Raw genomic sequence first — 20,823 nt, forward strand, 5'->3', positions numbered from 1 at the left:
ACAAACAAAAAAAAACCCAACCCCCCCCCCCCAAAAAACCAAACAAAAACCTAAACAAACAAACAAACAAACAACCACACACACACAAAAACACTGCCCAAAAAAAAACCAGGAAAAAAATGCAAAAACAACCACACCGACATGTAGTTCATAGTAAGAAATAGAGTATCCTTACAGCTGAGCTCTGCTCTGTTGCTACCAGCCTTTTCTAATGGAAACACATACAGGTTCATGTTATTAGTTCAATATCAGGAAGACAAATTCTTCTACAGGGAAATTCCATTTCAGCAAAGGAGATGAAAATTTAGAAGGAATTAGTGTGCACCAAGTATGAGATCCAGCAGAAAAATCTCCCATTCAATTTTAAACTTAACTACAGTAGAATAGACCCTAGAATATTCACTATAAGGTGGATCCAACACCAAATTTATACCGCAACCCCTGAGAGCATATTGGTCACTTCCACAAGAACTATCAAGGGACCTAAATGGCTGCACAAAAATGCTATTTTTATTACTATTATTATAATTACTGTTAACCATCAGGGTGATTTTTTTTAAGGTGGGCACATGAGAACACCATAAAAGGTCAGTTATTCTGTTCTTTGTCTGACTTTTTCAGCTGCTCAGAATACACAAAACAAGTGCAGAGCTGCTATCAAAACAAATTAGTGATTTTTCATCATTTGCCATTTTCTGTTCCAGGCAGCAACATTCTGGTATAGATGGTCCAAAATGGACATACATTGCTAAGGGCAGAAATAAGGCAAGGAGAGCCAGGTCAGGTACAGGAGGTTGTGCTGTTCAGGTGTGTTGAGTCAATTAGTCTGATGAGATCCATTACAGCTACTAATTCCAAAAGCATTAATTTAAATTAGTTCACAGGCTGCTCTAAGTTCTGTAAAGGATAAAAATTTCTCTTCTGGCTTCATTGGTTCTGGCTATAGTTATACCACCTGATCACATCCAAGGGCCTTCTCTCCAAATCTTCTGCAGGATGTACACCAGGACTGGACTTCTGTGTGGCTCATAAGAACATTGATGCTTATACTAAATAGGATTTGAAATTTATTTCTGCAGTATGAAAGAAACACTAAATCAGAGTCTTTTACTCTGTGAAGTATTAGACAATACCCAGATTGTTGAGTCAATGCTTTGGCAATTTTTGTCACAAAGTACAAAGTACAGCCCTTTTAAAACTGTTACAGGTTTTTATTTCAAAATACTTAGAAAATTATTTGGCACCCAGCTGCAGTGAAATCTGCTGAAGAAATGTTAAACCTTCTTCTTTCTTTTTTCAGTCTTAATTTGAGGAATCTTTTTTTAAGGTCTGTAGATTATGGGTATCTGCAAAAGGTGCTTCAGATGTTTTTGCTTTGTCTTTGGCGAAACAGAGCAAAGGATCATGATGATACTTCAGCATTAATAATGTTTTCAGGATTTGGCAACTATACCATTTTTCTACTTGAAATAACGATTTACAACCATTACTCCAGGCAAAGTACAATTGCCCTACAACACAGCCGACCTTCCAAGGATTCGTGCCTCCTACAGCCTTGTTCCAGTAAAGTATTGTTTCTTGTAAAGGTATTTTTAGCCCCCTAATAAAAGAGCAAGGTAGCACAACATGTTTCCATATATCAATGCCTGTCTTTTTTGCTCACTCATCAAAGCATTGTGCTCTAGAACTAGAAGACAGTCTAGAAGACAGATTTTGTTGGTCTAAGGACTATTTATGTAGACATTATCCTGCCTGATTTCCATTTTTGTTATCAATCTGCACACTGTCTGTCAGGAATTCTCCCTCTAGCACTGTGCTCCAGCAGGTTGACCCATCAGACCCTATTCTGTAACAAGCTGAACATCACCAGAGGGGCTTAGCTCTCGTTATGGCCTTTTGTACCCTCGCATTCTCATATCAGACAGTCTCTGCCATATTACTCAATATTCTTCAGTCAACACTTTGAATTGCTTGCCCCACAGGTATAATTCATTGCTTACTCCTGTCAACAGTGGCTTTAGCATTGACAGAGGAAAGGCAGAAAAGCACCAAGAGTCTGCTGCTTGCATGCCAGCTCCTGGCATATCAATTCCACAGAGCCATGTCCTCACAACACACGATCCTAACAGAACGGTAGCACTACAGCTACAGGAACTGGGTGTCGGAAACATCTCTCTTATGAGGAAATACTGAGGGAGCTGGGCCTGTTTAGAGAAAAAGAAGATTGAGATATGACCTCATTAATGCATATCAATATCCCAAAGGCAGGTACCAAGAGGATGGTGCCAGACCTTTCATGCTGCCCAGCGACAGGATAAGGAGCAATGGCCATGAAGTAAAACACAAGAATTTTCACCTCAACATGAGGAAGAACAATTTTACACTCAGGGTGGCAGAGCACTGGAACAGGCCATCCAGGGCAATTGTGCACTCTCCCTCTAAGGAGATATTCAAAACCCACCTGGGAAGTTCCTATGTCACCTGCTCTGATGAACACTGCCTTGGCAGAGGGTTGGACTGGATGAGCTCCAGAGGTCCCTTCTAACAGCAATGATTCTATGAAATTATTAGGGATCATTCATAGTATCATCCTGCTAAAAACAGGGCAATTTTGTGAGTGAAAAAAATTGACACACAGCATTTATGTAGTTTTTATCTGACCTTGCTCACATGCCTCATGGCTATTTGCAGTTCCTCCTGGAAGCCATGACAAGTTTTGTACTCAGAAATGTCGCTCATGATGGGGCTTCCTAAGTTATCCATACAAGCACAGACTTGATACTTCACAGCACAGTTCTGGCTGGAAATAATCTAGGAATCAATGCCCTGAAATTCCCAGTGAAGACATAAGAATGCCCAGTGAGTGGGAATTAATTTTTGCTGCCTCTTCCCATTCCATCTCAGCTGCTCCACTGCACTTCTCAGACTGAAGTGGGAGTGCTGACAGAATAATTCTCAGATAGAAACAGAAGTCATCCAGGTCAGGGCTCTTCTCAGATCCTGACAGGCAAGAGGCTATTTTAAATGTGCTGATTTTCAGGCATGTGGAGGCTGCCACAGGCTGTGCACTACAGAGTGGAGAATGAGAAAACCGTCCTTCAATAAATTTTGGACCCCGTTCTCCCTTCAAACTCTGATGGACACCACTTGCATGTGTTAAGAGTATAAGAACAGAGCACAAACTTAAAAATAGCTTCCATGGTATCCAGCCTCCAGCAACATGTGTCTTGAGAAATTCTCAAGTTAGAACTGGTATACTTATGTTTAAATGCTTTTGACAGATCTGCTGGCATAATATTGTCTAATTGCTTTTAGAACCCAACATATCCAACAGCAGTAAGTTCCTCAGGTTAACCAAACGCTGTGTGAAAAAGTCCTTACCTGTTCTGCATTTACCACCTGGCAGTTCGAGTGGCTGTCCTACAGCTTTTGTACGGTGAGAAACTGAGGCAACCAAGTATTCCTCACATCTCCATGTTGTCTGTGACTGCCAAAAGTTCACACGTGCATCCAACCCTTCCCTCTGCTCAGCTACTCCTGTCTGTAATAGTACCAGCCACAGTTGCAGGAACAGGTTCTCTGGGAGACACTGAGCTCAGTGTCTGCCGCAGAGGATTACAGAAGGACATTAGTTTCCAGCTCAAAGGATTATAGAATCATAGAACTGGGAGAGACTTGAAAAGACCTCACGGATGACAGCAGAACAGGTCGCACCTACATCACCCCAGACAAACACTTCATCATTTAACAAAACTGAATCTTCTGAGACTGAAGCCCATTACTTCTTCCCCTACATCTACTGAGAAGAGCTACTCCCTGCCTCTTTCCAACAGCCATTCACACATTTGCAAAATGTTGTTAAATATTCTTACCCATCACCAAAGAACTCCAATTCATGAAATCTTTGCCTGAGATTTAATTTTGACTTCAATCATTCCCACTGCACTCAGATCAAATTGCCCAGTTGATCCCCATCTTTCAACTGTAGCTCCCAAAATCTGAACTGTACCCCAGCTGAGACTATACTTAGTGTAAAGGAGATAGATCATTTCACAGGCTTCACAAGTGGTATGTTTTGGTTTTGTATTGCAAGATGGCTTTGGATTTTGAAGCAGCACAGCATTTGGGACTTAATTTCACCTTGTGGACCAGATCTTCTCTTCGTAGACCTATTTGTATTTGTGCAGTCGATTAGTTTTGAAGTGAAATATATTGCATTTATCCACTTATTTCAGGCTGTATCTCCAGTTTGTCAACATCATTTTGGCTACCAAATGTATCTTCACTCTTTCCTGCCCCCTCTAAAAATCAGATCAGGACCGAACAGTAGCTGTAACAAAGTACATAAGGATGAAAAATCTTTCAAATTCTAAAATAATATTTTTTAAATTGAGCTATGAATCAAGGTCTGAACTACCCTCAAAATAGTTCCTTCTTAATATCACAGGTGCAGCTCATCTCTAATGAGGTTTCACAGAATAATTAAACCCAGACAGCTTGGGCAAACATCCAAATCTTCAGCTATTCACCTTATCTAACAACTCTGGCAAATAGTTGGAAGTGTTGTAATTCCTAACACAAAGAACACATAATATCTGGGCCACTGACTGAATACTTGAAATACCTCTCATTGCTTTATGCACAGTAGGCAAAAATAGCATTAAATAAAGTGCTGCAGTTAGAAAATACTTTCTCATGTTCTTGTTATTTTAGGAAGGTCTGCCATTGGTACAATTATACCAACAGTTTTGCTGTGTCACTTCTTTAAAATGCCCATTCAACTATTTTTGTGCATTGCTGATGGCTAACCTCGGCCCTGCAACATATTTTTAATTCTTACTGAACCTCCCAAAGGGGAGTATACAGTGAGGCCAGCACACAGAACACAGGCAGCCAGGACTAAAGCAATTGTTCTTGTCCTCAGACTTTGTACAACTCTTGGAACATACTTTTAACCATCCATATTCACGCTCTTCAAAAGGGCTTTACTGATGAGAACAAAAAACTGTTTCAGAAGTGGAATGGGCCTCCCAAGAGTGGCGCACTGGCTGTGCATTTGGGCAGCTCTGATGGGGCAAAGATGGCATTAGCATTTACATTTGTGATAAATAGATTTCATTCCTATGATATCTCTGTTATAAATTCATCCTCATTATACAGACTGGGAACTGAAAAACAAGAAGATTAGGCGACTGAATTCCATCAGCAAGTCTGCAACAGAACCTAGGTCCTGCACCCAAGCCCAGTGCTTTCCACGCTAAAATGTGTCAAGGAAAATAAAACAAGATAGATTTTTAAACTCCTTATGTTTGCTAATCATCCTATAACTGAACCTAACACCTCACTAACTTAGCTTACAGCATGGAGCTACTTTGACTTATTCAGTTTTACTCCTGATCTTAGAGCAATATGTTTCTCACTTTCCAAAGTTGTTATTCCAAGTGAGATTTGCCAAATTCACTTTGGTTATGTTACAGATCAGCTTCACAATGTGGGAGTGCATGAGAAAACAGTATCCTCTACTCTGAATATCAGCAACGTTCAGGGAAACAAACTGTGCTGCCACACTAGAAATGAAAAAGATGAGTCGCCACTAGCTTTGGCAGCTGGATTGCTAAAGCAAGACCACCAGCCCCCAGCTCCATGCTGAGCTAACAGAAGCCCATCCAGCAGTACGTGGGCACAGCACAGCTGCAGGTGCCCATGTCACAAGGAAAGCACCAGCAGAGCAGAAGGCAGGTGCCTGCCACTGCTCCAGGCATGCAGGGCTAGCAAGAGCAGACACACCGAGTGGCACACAAGTGTGTGGCTGCACCCCAGGGCCCCAAAAATGGGCACAGATGAATGCACTTGAGCGCTGTGGCCGACTGCGAGGTTCCCTTGTGTGGATTTGCATCGTTTTGCCCCGGGCACTAATGGAATGGACAATCTGCACACATGGCTGGCGTGGCTACTTCCAGCAGCCTGAAATCTAGCAACTCGCTCTGGGAGGAGGATCACACAGTTGAATTCAACTCACAGGGCATGCCAAAATCTGCAGGAACATCTATTTCTCAAGGTCCTACTAGCAATAGCCTGGAGCAAAACATATTTTAAATGTCTCAGGGACAAAAAAAAAAAACAAAAAAACAAAAAACCAAAAAACAACAAAAAAAGGGTTTTGTTTACCCTTTTCAAAGCTAAAGTTGGTTAAAAAAAGTTTGGTAGTTTTAAAATAACACTTTCAACACAAAGTCCTGAGTGTAAGTACAAAATGCCCTCCCATTAAATTATGCCATGTTTTAAACTGCTGAGAATAATCATTTGAACTCTTTCAAAATGCAGTTTAAACCTGCATAGATCTCATGAAGCTTTAAAGAGATCTATGAGTTAAGCAGCCATGTTTTACATACAGTTTTAAAAAGCACTCTTGCGGAAGGGTTTCAAAGGACTACTATTTACATATCTAAATTCCCAGGAATTTCCAGGCTGGAAAATTTCTGGAAAACAAAATGCCATAAAAAATCAAGGACAAACACACAAACAGTGTTCAGGTGGGAATGAGCAGCACGCCCTTCTAATCACAGTATGCCATCCCAGGTCTCTGGAAGCTTGTAAAGTGTGAAGCTACAAGTCTCTGTGAAGCTGAACTCACACAGAACAGACACTTTTTAAAAGCTGCCTCTGGTTGAGTGGCAAATTTTGCATGGCTCAGTAGATCTTTAATTATTCACACTCAAGTAACTACACTCCTGCTGGAAATCAAAATATGAATGTACAATACCTTGCTGGGAGTGTACAAGCAACACAGGTCCTTCCCAGAGTATCAGCGGAGCTGGGCTCGGACCCATCTCAGCCAGCTGCTCCCCTCCGGGTGTCTGCACCGCTCTCGCAGTTGGTCTCGCACAGACCAAGAGCTGAGCCCTGATTCATGATTTCAGGCTCCAGCCATGGAATGCAGCCATTGAAAACCCAGAACTATTTTTACCCCTGAGCAGCCACAGCATTTCTGCCCCATAAAGACTGCTGAAGCTGATGCCTTACCCTGCACACACACCCACCCTGAACCTAACTAGCTAAGATGCATGGTTCCCTGGCATTTAATGGGGTTTTTAACTGTGCAGTTGCTATCAACAGGACAAAGCAGCTCAGCCCCTGGCATTATTGTCAGCCCTCAGAAGTCAGACATTTGATCCCAGTTGTCAAAATTAGAAATTCCTCAGAAATGCTTTGCTCCAGGAGATAAGATTAGCTCAGAGCAATGACTGCCTATATGGTTTGTCTTGTACACCCCCAACCCCAGCCTGCATTTAACAAATATGTGCTCACATCTTCAGCTGACAGGCTGCAGACGTGTATAAAAATCATTACGTGTCGAACAAAATCACAATGTGCTTTAAGAAAAATCGCAAGGTCAGGCAATCCCAAAAAATTCACAAAACAGACGAAAATGGCTTTTTTATATAGAACATTCTGAAATATGGAACTGTCTTATATAAAATATTAGCAATAAATCGAAGGAGACACCTGAACTAACTTTTTAAGATTATACGGAGTATACCAACCACCTGAAACTTCCCAACTCTGCTGTCTGGGCCTACAAGGTTCTACAAGTGTACTTCAGAAATAAAAAATACTAGAGGTATAAATAACAATATAAAACAACTAATTGTTTTTTAACATAATCAATTATTATCAACACATTATATAATCACTTTAGCAGAGAACAGTCCACAAGTGCATAGCTGGACATACGGGAGAGGTCCAAATACCTGACAACCAGCAGACTCACTTAACTTGCTCATATTTTGCTTTAGATGATGAAAAATAATGGCAGACATTTCTCAGAAATATGTGGTTGAAGCACAAGAGGAACAAGGCAAAACTGACAGACCTACTGACAACAGTCAATTATTAGCATTAAACCTGTGGAAGCACATGAGGTTTGAGATAAGAATCAAAAGTATCACATCACAGAAAATGGTCCCTGTCATCTGGGGTTTCAAGGACAATATAAAAAATAGACATGTGAAAGGTGAGACTGCCAAGTTCGTAGGAAGACAGTTATGGTGACCAACCAGTGGCAAATGCCGCAATCAGCCAAGCTTCCTAATGAGTTTTGGGGCAGCAACCCCTCTGTAAGGTCCCTTCAAAAGGCAGCTGCAATGGAAGCTGCAGTACACACATACACTTGGACCTTAATGCTACGTGCAACTTAAAGACAAATCTGGTGGCCAGATACACCCAAAGCTGGAGCAGTTGGCATTCTGGAGATATTCCATTTATGAAAAAGTAATGGAATAATTACAGGATTATTTCACATCACTCACAACTGACTGCCTCTAGCATCCCACAGACTGATTCTGCAACTCTGAAGGGTCTGTCCTTTCTAAGCAAGGCCTTGTACTGGGAATCTACCCTTTGCTGTTTCATACTCACAGAGTGACTATTGAGAAAGTGTAGGTGGAGAGTGCAAGGAAAACAGCAATGAAGGACACCACCGGGGGAACAAGAAAGCTACAATTAGAGTGTGTAAAAGAACATGAAACATATCTTAAAGTGGGCCAGATCTGACATCAGCGACCTAAAGCTCAGAGAAGGTTGAAGGAGCAATACAACTCTGTAACATCCAGAAGGCTGAGCCACTTTAACATAGCACTGGGGGAAATAAAGCAGAAGAAACGCTGTTGCTGTGAATAAATGTCTCTGTGAGAGATTATTCTCAGTGAACAGCCTGCTGCTATTTCTGCAATGAGCTAACTCTCCAGAAGTCCCTTTCATTTGCAGTGAGCACCAGAAACTCTCTCAGGTACAAAAAGCCAGGACAGAATAAGTCTAGCTAACAAAACCCCTGTGTAAGTAACTTCACATTTTTTATCACTTTTCACCTAGGAATTAGGAAGTACATATTTCCTACCTGTTAAATTATTACCAGTTCAAGGATAGTGCCTCAAATTATTGGCTCTCACAAAAAAGAGAAAGTGAAAAAGACTGGTATAAAACCCATTCCTTTTCAGCAAAATATTTAAAGTTCTCCTTTTATACTACCAAATAGAATTCAAAAGGAAGGAAAAACCATACACTAATACAAACCCAAGTCTGTCAGACAATACCTTCTGCTTTTTATACCTTATTCAGCAAACTTCAAGCTTTTTGAAAACCAGAGGGTGAAAAGTCAAGATAACCACCATGAATTTTTAACCTGGCTGCTTTGGAGACTGCTAACACCAGACAGGAAATTATTCACCATTCTCCCAGCTGAACTCACTGGTTCATATAGCAATGTTGAGGGATGGTCACAGCAGTGTCTAAAACAGGGAGTAGCAATATGAAGCCATCTGCGAGGGCCTCAACATTTGCTGGTTTGTTTCTAAATGAAGAGTTTAAAATACTTATTTAAATATTTGCCACTTTGAAAGAGAAGCTTTCCCCTTCTGTACTCAATATTATGCCTGGCTTGGATTCAGTGGTCAAATAGAAAAAGGAAAAAACCCTACATGAAGCACAAAAACAATTTTTCAGTATCAAAAAAGAAATCACAAAAAGTATTGTAGCAGTCTCCATGACAATTACCAGAGAGGCCTTGATATATGAGAAAGGAGGATGGAGAGGAAATACATTTAAAAAGTAGCATTTTAGGGTGTCAAATTCCAACAGGTTTTAAAGTTTTTGTTCTTCCAGAAAAAACATAATACTCATCTCACTTTTGAGGATTAACACCATGCAAGGCATCTTTTATGACATTTTCAGGCATCATGAAGAAATCCTAAATCACTTTTTCATAAAGATCCTATATGCTTATAGGACAAAAACTGTAATGAAACTATCCATCATTGGTGTTAAACAGTCCATGCAACTGAAGACCAACAGAAAAAAGAATCTGAAACCAATTCATCAACTTTATAGTTTCAATTTTCAGGGAGAACATCAAATTATTATAAATAGCAGTTACAATGCAGAAACTAAGAGTCATCTTCAGGACTTTCTGTTACTCTTCAAGAAGTACAGCCAGGCTGTGGATCCTGCTTAAACAGAAAGTGAGAGGAATAACCTGGCAGCTGAAATAGCTGCTGCCATTTTGCAGCACTGCTCTGGTGCGACTGCAGAAGGAGGGCAAAAGAGGAGATTCCTAAAGAGGAGATGTATTTCTAGTTTAGATCCCAAGCTAAATGCCTGACAAACCTTTTGCACTTGCATGCAGACAGAAACCAAACTTGAAAATATACCCACAAACATTCATTTCCTTCCTCTTCTTCAGCTGCCTTGAAAACTAGTAATCCTAAATAGCCATTATTGCTATTCATCCAAAATGCACAGGCATGAGAAGGACAAACACCCATGCAGCTACCTCAAGTCAGGTTTGCAATCACAGTGCAGGACAGTTGCTAACTTCGGGCTTAATTTGTATTCATGTCATTGGAACATCATGGCTAGAACAGAAGTCTTACCCACCCCACAGAGATGTTTACAGAGTCAGACCCACTTGGAAGGCAGATGCCTCAAAATGATCCACCTGCACTAATGCAAATCCTGACTGCTCTCGTGGAAAAGCTCAAAGTGTGATATTTGTACTTAATCCTGTTCCAAAGAAGAGAACTGAAAGCAGTATCTCTGAGCCTCTGCTTCAGGATTGTACTAACATAGTCATTTTGCTTGTTGGCTTCTAAGCAGTCAGAACACTCAATTATCCCTGTATGTCTTATTTCTTCTACTATTTCCTAAGCATTTGCTCTGAGCTACTGCTGAAAAAGGATGTTGTGCTAGTGTTGCTCTGCCTCACAACTGCCTTCCTGCGTGAACTCAAGACCTTACAACACAGCTATTTAATCTACATCTGAATGTTCTGCCAAAAAAAGGTACAGCTGTTGAAACTGAATGTGCTTGTAATATTAAAGGCACTCATTTTGGATACAAAACACTGTCCATCAGTGAAGTTGAAGGGAGTGTGGTGGTGTTGTATATGCTGTTAACAGAAAAGCTTAATTCTACTTGCAACAAAAACACCAAATCCCCTGCAACAATCAAATGTCAAACCAACAACAGAAATTCCCAACATTTTAAATTCAGTACTGTGGCCCACTTCCCGTGTATTTAGCTTTAATTTTGGCTTTTTTTTTTTTTTTTAAATATGCTATTTGTCAGATAATGGGAAATCCGTCAAATCAAGGGCTTCTTTCAAAAATTCTTGTAGATAGTATCCTCAAATTCTCCCTTAGATCACAGCTTGGTTTTTTCCCCTTCTTTATCATTTCTTTTCTGATCTCCTCTTTTTATTTCACTTTCCCACATCAGGAGCTAAAATGTCAGCAAACTCTGTAAAAATATATATACAAATAAGAAATGTCATAGCACCTACTGAACAATAGAATAATCTCATGTGTTATCACATTCATGTAACTGCCCCTAGCTCCTTAGAACACAAGTTGGGAGGAAATACAGGACCAAATCTAATCATAACAAGACAGTAACACAAATGTTCAGCTTTCAAACTTTTCTAAATGGAATCACACACACATCATTCAACAGAAAATGAATTTTAAAAACCCTCTTCTTCCTCAGGTAATTCAATTTTGAAGAGTGACAATTAAAATGTTATTTAACTTATGTGACTTATAGCAGGTGCCTTTCTTATGATAAAGACTGCTTTTATAAGTAGCAACAGCTATACAAAAATATTTTTTAGCACTTCCAGGCTTTCCAGAGAGAAAGACTAAGAAAGCAACACATTTTTCAAATTTGTGAGTATCAGCCATTGATTCAGTGCAGCATTTCCATGCTTCAACTGTTCCCCAGGTAAATCCAGCAGAGTATTTCATATTTACCCAATGCTGCCACACACCTGGGAGTCCTAACCACATCCAGCATGCACAGCAAGAACAGCAGCATCCAGTTAGCCCTGCATTTTTCAGAGCAGGTTAGGAGACTGAAGACAGCTGTTGCTATGTTGGCTCACAGCTGCCCCTTTTTTGTGGGTTCTCAGCTTTGCTGCTAAAACCAGGACAGTCAACACCCTCCATTCTGACCAAAGGGCTCCAGAATGGTGCGCGATGTTCTTTTCTGTGAAAGCCGAATGATTTATGTACAGTGTAGACACAGGGATCAATAAGTGAAGCTCTGATCAAAAGAGACAGCCGAGCCTTGATTAATCACAGCAGGTTATCTTTTATGTCATAGATCAAATCTGGAAAGGGCATCTCTCTAAGAGGATAGGTTGGTTCCTGCCAGTTCCTCAGCAACACACAATGCAGCCTTACTACCCAAGAAAGAAATCTGAGAGGCATATCCAGCATCCAGCAGGCTCTGCTGAAGTCTGATCCCCTGGAGATGGGATTCAAGACAGAGTCACTAGCAGATAGTTCAGGTGATCAGACAGGCAGCTGCTACCTGGTTCCTGGAAAAGAGCAGCTGGTAGGAGAGACAGGTATTGAAAGGAATATCTGATGGCTGTCGACACTGCCCACAACCTGCACAGTTACAGGGCATGACAGCCTCACCCAGACACACACTGTAACTACCAGAAGAACAGATTAAATGCTATTTATTCTGCCATGTACGTACGTTCATACTCTTGTCTCCTGAGTGTTTACCAACTGCTCTAAAGTGTTCTTAGGAGACAATTTCTAAAAGTGCTCATGTCATAATTACTTTCCACTGCTCTTTTTTTTTTTTCTTTTCCCTCAAGTTTACTGGTTCTCAGAGAGTCTCTGTAGGTGTATCAGTTGAGTGTTAAAACCTAACAGCCCTCCCTGTAAATCTTTAGACCACTAGTGCTACCAAAACACAAAGACCAAGGTGTTAGTAGCAAACACTCTTACCAACATAGGGATCCCAAAGGCATTATATACCAAACTTGCTTATAAGCTTTGGGAAAGCCACCAACTATCAGGCAATAAAACACACATCCAATTTCTTCAGCTTGTGCAGTCATACACCTTCTCTGCAAAAAAATACATGATTTTTACAGTGGTGCAGAAAATATTTTATTAGGACTACTATTATTATTATTTCTTCATAAAAGTAATCTACACAGAAGGCAATGGATTCAGAAAGGCACTTCAGGATATATTTAACTAAGCAACTGAATAGCCTCATCTCATACACAATCCTGCAAAACAAGAGGTGAGAATTCAGGGAGCTCTCTATTGCTGCCTGATAGGGCTTTGCTGCATTCTTTTGTCAACTGAGATACCCAGAGATAAAGAGCAGGGTATTTCCTGCTACACTGCCTAATTGAAAATGGGAATGCTCCTCTTGACCTAGTTGGTCTCTTTAGTATGAGATAAATAAGCAACCTCAATCAAGTCTTAGCAATCCAGTATTTCTGGGGTGTCCTCCAAACTCAGCAACATGCTCTCCACAGTTAAAAAGATCATAATGCCACACTATGGTTTCTGCAGTTCTTGGCTTCAGGATAAATTAATAGTTCTTTTCCCTTTACTTCAGAATACACAAAAATGCTAAGAAAGTAATATTCCTCCAGGTCAGCAGAAGAACTTCCAAATATGCATCTCCTTCCACTTAGAAAGCCCACTAGGAATCAGTGAAAAAAATACTGAGGAGAGTTCAGCCTCTGCTCTGGAGAAATAAGAAACAGAATTGACAATTAATGAAAGCTGGAGCCATCCAGTTTTCAAGTTCCTGCTACAGACTGAAGCTGGAGCTACAGAGAGGCAAATGCACTTCCCTACTGTGCGGATCATAAATGAACAGCATTAGTCACTTTACTGCTTGGAATAAAATATTTCTGTACATTTTCTCAGCTACTATTGTTCTACCATTATCACACAGGTTGGTATTTAAATTTTCCCTGAGTTCCTTGGCATCTACCAAGATCTGTCAAATGTAACTTCTGGCCATGCTTCACAGTTCAGCATTAACCCATGCATGCTTGATTCCTTCTAAACACTAGTTTTTCCTAAAAGTAGTAACTTGCATCAATGATGGATCATTATGCTCAGGCTTCAGGAATTGTAGATTGGCCCAGCTCCAGCCATTTCTGTGGAACACCAAGGATGAGGAGGAGTCAGCCCATGCATTTACAGGCCATGAGCATTGTTAGGCTCATATAGTGTGCATCACACCAGCACCTGAATTTAGCAATCCACAGCCATAAACTGGTTCAAGTGTTTCTTGAGAGGGTTTGACACAGATAAAGATGACAACAAATGAGCACAGCAGCAACGTCAAGGTGGTGAGTAAAGAATGTGAGCATATTTCATAAACACTGACTACTTTTTCCTCTGGCACTGATCAAGACTCACTGTCAAGATTTTCTATTAAGCCTTTACAACTCTAAGGTCTGAATGTGCTGGAAATAACCCAATGGAATGCATCTGAAAATTGTTAAGCCATAATAATTTTAACTACGAACATCGTATTTATGACAGCCCCACCATTTTCATTACAACTCTGGCAAACATAGAAAGCTTTTTACTCCCCATTTAACAGCTATTTTTGTCAAGGCCAGGACCGCTATTAATACTGGAGTATTAGAGCCTCTGGCTGAATTTTAATCAGAAGTAGGCTCTCCATTTTAGCAGAAGGAAAGCGCCGTGATGTACCAGTTTGTCTGGCTGCTGCTGCTGCTGTGAGTGTGCAGAGGGCATCCATCTGCATCCAGGAAAGCAAGACAAGGAAAGGGCATTCTATCCCTGGTAATCATTCCAGATTTTCTCTCAAAGCAACAGAGTATTTAACCAGGTAAAGGAATTTGGGGGAACCAAAACAGCAATCCCTGGCTAATGTGATACATTTCCTACAAAAAAAAGGTGTCTAGGTGGAACTTGAGGTGCTGCTGAAGCTCCACTTGCTGTCTGTCTGTAATTTCCCACATACAACTGGCCATTTGAAACATGTCTGTCAACCCAGAGATCCAGCTGACAACCAGAGCACAGAGTTTTAAGGTTTCCGGAGTCTGAGCTTGTTAATGACAATAGACACTTAGGTGTCAAGGTTGGCACCTCCAGTATCCCTGCTGGGGATATTGTCTCCTTAAGTGACAATATATGGCTTTAGATCTATGCAGCACACAAAAGATTGCTCCTGCATAGTAAACAAAACTCAAAATTAAATATTTTTAGAGGAAATAGGAACAGCAGTTGTTGATTTCTGCCTAGCTAGAAACTATTGGTGACATTTATGGTTAAGGCATCAGATGAGTCATCTTTGCTTCAATCTGCCTCTCTTAACTACTTCATTCCCTTTCTCATGTTCTTCAGTGGCTCCTTGTAGCAACCTTGTAATAGTATATCCATAGTGGATGTGCATACACCACTTCAGACTGTCTAACACACACATAATGCAATAATCATGGACTCATAGAATGGTCTGGATTGGAAGAGATTTTAAAGATCACCTAGTTCCAACCTCCTGCCACAAGTAGGGACACCTTTCACTAGACCAGGTTGCTCAGAGCTCCATCCAAGCTGGCCTTGAACACTGACAGAGATGGGGTGTCCATAGCTTCTCTGGGCAACCTGTTCCAGTGTCTCACGACCCTCACTCCCAGCAAAGAACTTCCTTCTATCTAATCTAAACCCACTCTCTCTTAGTTTGAATCCATTCCCCCTTGTTCTGTCACTACATATTCTTCTAAAAAGTCCCTCTCCATCTTTCCTGTGGGATCCCTTCAGGTCCTGGAAGGCTGCAGTTAGGTCATCCCAAAGCCTTCTCTTTTCCAGGCTGAACAATCCAAATTCTCTCAGCTTTTTTTTTTGTTTGAGCAGTGTTCCATCCCTCTAATCATCTTGGTGGCCCCATCTGGACTTGCTCCAACAGGTCCATGTCCTTTCTGTGCTGGACCCCAGAGCTGGATGTAGTACTCCATATGTGCTCTCAGCAGAGAAGAGCAGAGGGGCAGAATCCCCTCCCTGGATCTGCTAGCCACACTGCTTTTGATGCAGTCCAGAACACTGCTGGCTTTCTGGGCTGCAAGTGCACATCGCTGGATCATGTCAGCCTCTTGTCCACCAGCAATAATGCTCCAGGAGAAACCAGTGCCTCTTTAGCTTCTGCTAAGCGAGGGACATGAGGTTCTTCAGGTTAAGCAAAATTTAGCTAACAGATTCTCAGTTTCAGCCTACTGCTAACTTCACATCCACCTCCAAAAAGAGGATACAAACCTTCTCTAACTCATGGGGGTGCATCAGCTTCTTGCTCCACAAACATCACAGCAGCAGGGGCCATCCAGCAGGAACATGTGAAGAATCAGCTCCCTCAGCATACAAGCCTCCCACTTCTTTATTCCCACAAACAGTAAAAATCATTGATAAACAGAGAAAAATGGTCAGAGTTCTGCAAGAAATACAGCCTTGTATGTAATTAGCAAGGCAAGGGAAAGCATTCAAAACCAAATGTATTCAAATCAGCTCAGCCACCTCCAGCAATGTTGGAGAAAAAGCTACACTGAGCAAGGCCTGGCCTTATTTTCAGTATAGATTATTCCAAGGCTCCCCATGCTTCTAGAAGTGCAAATTTCTCTTGACAGCCACAAATTCATTTAAAGAATGATAACAATTAGAGAAACGTAATCTGTCACACTGCATAGTTTTATTTTAATCAATAATGCACTGATATATATACACAAGAATGTAAAGCATATTTTGACATTTAAACTATCCTAGCTTGTCTGTGCCACACAGCCCAAGCTGTCAGGAGAAATGTGGGTGTGCTGCAAAGTTTTGAGATAACAACAACTTCTAATTAAATGATTAAGTTGAATTTTTACCAAATTAGCATGCACAGCTTCTCTCACACAAACACAAAAATGAAAAACATTTGGCTAACACTCATTTTTCTGGCCAGTCACTTCCCCAAAGCTGCAACTTTGACTGCTGCAAGCTTTTCCTCTCCAGAACATCAGTCCTCTCTGGAGATTAAAGCACCAGTCTGAGATTCAGATGATTATGATTCAAACCCTGGCTCTGACACATTTAAGTAACACTTACTCTGCTTCCAATCTAATCTGTAAAATCAGGATAATCCTACTTCTTTTTCTTAAACTTTGTAAATAGGGTAGGATATCTTGGATACCAGAAATTATCTTTGGCAGCACATGGTTCTCTGGAGGTCAATTTCACCATCCACAAAGAGTAATTGACAGTTTATGATGGTGCCTGGGATTCTGTGGTTGTCTAGTGATGCTCACTCTCCTTACCTGCTAAGATAACCATCATAAGCAGGCTGGCTCTAATCTTAAGAATTATCATTATTATTAACCCTACCAAATTTCGTAAAACTTCTGCAGAAGGAAACTGAATCTTTCTTTCAAGGTATATTCCCCAAGGATACAAGACTGAGGAAGAACACGATTCTGCAATGTGGATGAGAGACCATGCACTCCAAACCCGTTCCTTTAAGTGGAACCGTGATGTGTTTGATGACAATACCATGTGAAGAACATTAAAGAAGGAACATTTGAAGAGCATCAGGATAATCCATGCCTGTCCAGCTGCAAGAATATAATGGCTGTCCCCCACAGAAAGCATCTTCAGGACCATGCACAGCTATGGACCTTTCCAGTCTCTACAGTGGGAAGGAGATAAATATTGCTAGTTGTGGTCATGAGTGACTATTCATGCCAGCTAATGTCATCTCTGGTAGCAGCTTAGTTAATGGGAGAAGTCAAAACAATATTTCATGTTATTTGCTGCATATTTATTTCACAGAGGCAGAGAAGACAGAAAAGTTGTTGCTCCCTCCTTTTGTTCTTTCCTTTCCTTACCTCTTTTGTATCACTTATCTTGAGAACAGCTGGTCACATAAATAAATAAGAGTGAGGTCAAAGCTGGTACAAAAAAGATTGATTTGACCTAGAAATGTTTTGAGAAATACTGTGTAAACAAGATGCCCGTGGAAAGTACGAGGGAAGAATAATGGAACATAATGGCTTTTTTCCATAGGGACATCTACAAAGAAAACGTTTTCTTTGCCTTCCCCATCCTTCCCCTCATTCTGAAAACCATCAATGTGATGCACATCTTGATACTAAAAGGGTGAACAAACAGTACACTTTAGTCCCAAGAGATTGTCAGCATTCAGAATAAAGTGGAGTCACAACACCACCAAATGCATGGTTTCTGGGGGACTGATTTCCCTTCATAAAGGAAAAAATACCTTCTCCAGAGAAATTCCCTCCATAAATTTATACAGACAGTGTCAACTTCTGCAGCTTCACCCACATAATACAGAAACTTGGTCCCAAGGGATTCTGTGGGGTGGTTGGTGTTTTTTCAAGGATCTCATTTACTGATACTGACATCTTATAATGTTACAGAAACAGTTTGGGTTTCAAGCCACAGTACAAGAGAGGTGCAAGGATTACGTTTTCAATTCATCCTTCAGAATCTGTAATAAACCGACTCCTGAATAAGGTGGCTTACAAGGTTTTGGATGCTGGCAGAAACCCCTAGAGGAATTAAATAGCACTGTAGGAAATTGATCTGTCAGTTGTTCTGCTGTGTCTAAGGGCACCCTAAGTCCCTGCTCCTTCATGAACTTCTTTGTGCTGCAATTTAGTACTTTAACTACACACATGTAAAGGCTTTGTGGGACCACATGATGAACTGGGTAACTTAAAGATCAAAAGATACTTTCACTTTCTGCCATGTTTATGACGCTCTATCATTTTGATGCTCTAGTTTGACGGCGCAGACCCACTTACAGCCCCACTGACACAACAGGGAGGGCAGCAAACCCCAGGGCAGGTGAGTGCTCAGGCTGGCCTCTTTGCCCATACTGATGTTTGTCACAGCTTTTAGAATTCAAAGTTGTCTGAAGCCACCTGAATACAGCAACACTTTTGTAAATCAGAAGTCTTAGTCTAACCAGCAGTGAGTGATTTCATCCTATGGAAACCATAGGGCATTTTCAGGAGAGGTGATTTGCACCTCACAAACTCTGCAGCCAGAGAAGATAAAATTTAGAAAAGGTCTGGAGAGTGATGGCAAGTGTGTCAGGAGGTCTCTCCTTGTCTCTCTTTAAGCTAGCAGAAAGCAACAAAGCTCTTTTTTGTCAGCCCTGGGTTGTCTCACTGCAAATTAGTGCTCATGAAGAGACAAGCAAGAAACAATACCCATGGAGGGATGGGGTGGGTTTGTTCTTACACTGGTCTTTGTTCCATGCAGCAATATGGAAGTGCAAGATAAGGGTTTCTGCTACCCAGAGTACACTGCACTCAAAGCACAAGAGTAAGTCCCATTCCTGCTCACAGCAGCTCAGCATGAGCTGAACACAGTCACTGCATTTCCAGAGGTGTTTATGGACAGGAAACACTTGCTATCTACTTGTCCTCAGGGACAGACCATTACAGCATTCACTTGGACAAAGTAAAAAGGAACAGAAATATAGGTGCTAATTAGCTGAAACCACTCACATTATACCATCATTCAACAAGCCCCTGTCCGTGTCTGTATCAGTGCAATGCCTCAGTTGGCCCATCTGAACACAGCAAGCTGACTTTATTAAGAGGTGATGAAAATTTTAGTTAAATCTATTCAAAACATAAGTACTCACAGTCTGATATTTATCCTAAGTATTTAAAAAGGACTATAGTAGCAAAGTAAGTGAGCTAATTCATACCAGTGATACTGCAGAAGGGAGCGCAAAACTGGATGAGGAAAACCCAGGGCCCTGTGTCTCCTGGGCACAGGACAAGCATTCTCAGATGAAGCATGAACACATCCCTCAGATACCAGGAAAGCATGGAATAATTCCTGGATAGTTAAGAGTTTCATGAGGCATTTGCAGCAGCTCAGTCTGTCTCATGCAATATTTGATGCATGACATCAGGAAGACACTGCAGACACTGCTCTCACCCTGCTTTAGCCCTCAGGATTTCATGCACATGTCCATCATGCCTTCCAAATGCCAGAACAAGCAACTTTCAAATGCACCCGGAGTTGGACATACATTGATACACTCAAACAGATCACAAAAAGTAGCCAAACTTAAAGGGCCAAATTCTTGTTAAATGTACATTGTAGACCACAGAGTTACGTGAGTGGTCCAATGTGCCTGACTCAGTCACGGTTCAGGTCATTAATTTTCTTCTTTGAGGGATCATTTGTTGATGATTGCACAATAAAGGTCTCCAACTCTGTTTATGAGGGTGATCTTAATCTCAGATCTCCCTTGTAACCTTCTCTCCTTGTACCCTTCCCTTCATAATAGAAATAAACTTCAAATCTGCTTTGGTCCTTCCCATCTTGAAAAATCTATGCCGAAACACATCAGCCACTCTGAGATGACCACAATAATAATTTAGAATTTCTTTCCAAAAAAGCCCATCTATAAACTTCTGTTTTCTGCTCTTACAGTCAATGGGAAATACTTTTAACAGTAACTCCAGAGCCTCGTAGTCAGGCATTTCAGTAGTTTCGGTCATGCTCCTGCTGTCATGCTGTTTCTTTTCACATCTTCAGAGACAGCATTCTCTGCATCCTCCTCCTGGTTCCCTGAGTGCTACCTCAGTGTGTCCTCTGCTGGACTCTCCTCATGCTTCACACCTCAGTTTCCTTTTGCAGTTTCACTAGCCTCTACCCCTTCTGTTCCTTCTCTTTCCCTTCCACATTTCTTCTCATTTGCAAACACAATTTCAGCTTGCCTGATGACTTCCAAAACACCACACCGTCTGTTCAAATGGAAATCTCAGCTTCTTTTCTCATACTTTTATGTGTATGTTTAGCAATTACCACAAACTCATCATTACTAAAGCAGATATCTTAATTTTCTTCCGAAGTCTCTCCTGCCCATTATCTTCTTTCCTTATGACTTCTGAACAATAACCATATTCCTATTGCATCAGCCCATAACTTGAATATCATCTTCATCTTGAAGCTTGCTCTT

General features: G+C 41.0%; 1 protein-coding gene across 10 annotated transcripts in view; it reads right to left on the reverse strand.

Annotated features, from left to right (window-relative positions):
• Window positions 1–20,823, reverse strand: part of TSPAN4 (tetraspanin 4) — a 427,450-nt gene that overhangs the window by 220,770 nt on the left and 185,857 nt on the right. The window contains exon 1 of one of the 10 annotated variants that reach the window (XM_088057607.1): window positions 6,764–6,784. The exons of the other annotated variants lie outside the window; for them this stretch is intronic. The gene's annotated coding sequence lies outside the window, so the exon portion shown is untranslated. Of the gene's footprint in view, window positions 1–6,763; window positions 6,785–20,823 lie in introns of those variants that run through there. 10 annotated transcript variants of the gene reach the window in all.

Source organism: Pseudopodoces humilis, chromosome 7, assembly GCF_049639895.1.
Source record: "Pseudopodoces humilis isolate 2021_Gansu_Grassland_sample_001 chromosome 7, ASM4963989v1, whole genome shotgun sequence".
Taxonomy (NCBI): domain Eukaryota; kingdom Metazoa; phylum Chordata; class Aves; order Passeriformes; family Paridae; genus Pseudopodoces; species Pseudopodoces humilis.